Here is a 3,355-nt window from a genome sequence, read left to right as displayed (position 1 = left end):
GCCATCACTATTTCTACTAGCAATAGTTTCACGGAATTCCGAGAAAAACAGCCTGAGAGAATCTTTAACTATTGACAAAGAACCATTGAACAACACACGTGCTACGTAACTAGATAAATTTGAAAAATAAGAAGTGCCTTGGCGATCCCTTTTTACGAAATTTTTGTGACACTAACCTGAGGACGTACGAAGATCTATAACGCAACACGACATGGAAACGGCCGACACTGAGAGAAAATTGCTACTCCGGTATTCTTTTAGAAAAAGTATCTTTTCAGCAAGCGGGTGTTTTTCTACAATGCAAAAAAATGGCAAACGAAGGTTGCTAACAAATTATTAACTTGTCAACATAAGGTTGATGAGTTGGACAGTCAAATCTAAGGATACTCCTAGCCTTAAGTTTGCAGAACGCAAGGGAATAAAGAGGATTATATATTCAAACTGTGCCACGGTTTCGTGCTGTACTTCAGCCTCAAGTACGGCACTCAAGACTTCTGAGGTAAAGCATTCAGTACCACTGAAATCCCGTACCCTATTTTGAGCCCAGGAAGGTAAAGGATGGGATGATACTTTGTAGCTGGTAGGCTTGGACGCACAGGTGCTGGAGTTTAGAAACTGGACCCTTTCTAATTAAAAGTTTTATTTAGCAGTCAATGTTACACACAACTTGATACTGAGCAATATAATCTCCTAAGAATTTTGACGAGTAGTTTAAGGGCACTAACCCATCTAAAATTACAAAATAACCTTTATGATACAGAATACCTAATGGGCATTCATGAACTTGAATATACTTAATGGATTTACGGTTGAAAATACTTACGGAACACCAGTGACATAAATTCAGCACATACGAGCACTAGTTCTTTTAAAAGGAAACAATAGGGGATAAATGCTAGTAGTGGCCCACTATTAAAATCGAAAGTAGCAAATTTCAAATAGATTTAATTTTCAGAATGAAAATTTCACTCTACAGTGGAGAGTGCGCTGGTATGAAACTTCCTGGCCGATTAAAACTGTGCGCCAGACCGAGACTCGAACTCGGGACTTTTGCTTTTCGCGGGCAAATGCTCTACCGACTGAGCTACCCAAGCGCTACTCTGAACCCGTCCTCACAGCTTCAGTTCTGCCAGCACGTCTCCTACCTTCCAGACTTCAGCACCTGCCCGCGAATGGCACAGGTCCCGACTTCGAGTCTCGGTCCGGCACACAGTTTTCTGCGAAGAAGTTTTAATTTTAACTTTATTATACAAACAGCAGGCTGTTGCCTATTTGCGAAACAATAAATTCCTATGAGCAATGCCCGCATCTCGTGGTCGTGCGGTAGCGTTCTCGCTTCCCACGCCCGGGTTCCCGGGTTCGATACCCGGCGGGGTCAGGGATTTTCTCTGCCTCGTGATGGCTGAGTGTTGTGTGCTGTCCTTAGGTTAGTTAGGTTTAAGTAGTTCTAAGTTCTAGGGGACTTATGACCACAGCAGTTGAGTCCCATAGTGCTCAGAGCCATTTGAACCATTTGAATCTATGAGCAATAGCTCCTTTCAGAAAAACTCAGAATAGACGGAATTTATTTATAATGTCGGGCAGTAGCCAGCTTTTGAAAATTAGCTTAGCGACAAGTAAATAGCTTACGGGCACTAGCCCTTTTGAAAACACTGGGTGCAATAGGAGGCGAACCAATGGCTCAGGAATACGAGGGTAACATTACAACTTTCGTATAGTCATGATGCTCTGTCTGCTCATCCCTCCGAACACACTCGCTAACTCTAATAAGGTCGGGTCGCTTCAACAACTCGGCTCCGCCGTTCAGACGCCCTCAAAGACTCATGCACCAGAGACTGCACACTTCTCTTCCTGCAGTCGGACGCTTGTTTTCACGCCCAGCTCGCTACCAACACAGCTCCGCCCCTCTGCCGCTGACACAGCCTGTCTCGCTCGCTGACCACGCCCCCTTTATGGTCAACCGACACCCGCTAACCTGTCTCGAAGCACGCCGATCACCGAGAAGGATCGACAGCCATCATGCATGATGCATCCAATCCCACCTCCTCCCTCCTCCCCCCCCCCCGAAAAGAGTGTACCTGGATGGGTAGGTGAGGGAAACGGACAGGACGAGATGAAGAGACATTCACCTAATTATGGACAGTCTCACCACTGTCCATTTGAGATGGTTCAAATGGACACAGATACAGTTTTGGATCGGACATCCTCTACCAGGAAACCTGCGGACGTCAAAATTTTAACCATCTGATAGAGACCCACCTACTTTGGCAGCGTTTTACCACTAACAGCGCTTGCACACTCACTCTAGCCCCAAACGTTCCCGTCCAACACTCCGTCTCCAACACTCACGGCTTCCTCGCGCCTCATTCGATTATATACTCGAGCCGACTTACTGTGAGCATGCATGACGTTCCGCCATGCCGCCTCCCATGTGTTCCTCATACTGTCGGGACGCACACTCTGTGGTATTACTGGTGCTTGCTTCCTAGCCAAACACGTGCTGGAGTGCTTTTGTGGGCTTCATGTTAAAGGCTAAGCCACATTAGCGATGGATCCCACCTCCTCTGCAAGTTTGTATGGCATATTATGAGGACTGATTTTAAATATTTTAAATTACGATTTATAAATCAGAAGGACAGCACCCTCCCCCCCCCCCTTGTCAGGCTGCAGCTCGGATTAATCACATGAAACGGGCAAAAATATTCACCACCACCAAGACGAAGCGGTTTTATCCTATTAGCGTCACACAAGCCCCAAGCAGTCGATAAAAAACTTAGAGCTACTGCGTCACCACTATATTCACTTTGCTACAGGTCACAGCACGGGTATCATGTAGGTTGTAATTCCGCCCACAGACCTACAGAGTAAGTGAGCTGCCCCTACAATATCGTTTTATAACATCGGCAATACCTGGTCTTAAAAAGCCACGCACGACATTTTCATATTCTCTCGCTCGTTACACGCAACCTACTAACGCTATAGAAAAAATGACGTTTTTGTAGGTAATTTAAATGTAGTTAAATTTTGGACTGGGATACATTTACGCAAGAGTCCGTGTTTTCAAGTTATTCAAGAAAAACGTACAGAAGTGGTCTCCATGCGCACCCTCACTCCATAATCAGCCCTCACGGATCAGGATTTCTAGTATGTTGTTCATGATCCTCCCTCCTACCAATGTGCAAAATTTGCGACTGCATGAAGCAATTCTCAAAATCGGCCGTTTTTGGACTTCATTGGCTGGCCTTATTACGCCACCGACTTAGTCAACCACTCACAAATCATAAAGCTGACGTCTGTATAAATTTTACCTAACAGTTTCATCGTGTTCGTCCGGCGTTACAAAAATGAAGCTACT

The 3,355-nt window shown here is 45.2% G+C and overlaps 1 non-coding gene across 1 annotated transcript; it reads right to left on the bottom strand.

Moving 5' to 3' along the window:
* Nucleotides 1-1,019: 1,019 nt before the first annotated feature.
* On the bottom strand, nt 1,020-1,094 carry Trnar-gcg (transfer RNA arginine (anticodon GCG)). The gene has a single exon. It is a non-coding gene; the product is annotated as a tRNA-Arg (tRNA).
* Nucleotides 1,095-3,355: the final 2,261 nt, after the last annotated feature.

This window comes from Schistocerca cancellata, chromosome 5 (assembly GCF_023864275.1).
Source record: "Schistocerca cancellata isolate TAMUIC-IGC-003103 chromosome 5, iqSchCanc2.1, whole genome shotgun sequence".
Lineage (NCBI taxonomy): Eukaryota > Metazoa > Arthropoda > Insecta > Orthoptera > Acrididae > Schistocerca > Schistocerca cancellata.
Note: the sequence above shows the minus strand (reverse complement) of the source record. Positions and strands in the feature narration are given on the sequence as shown.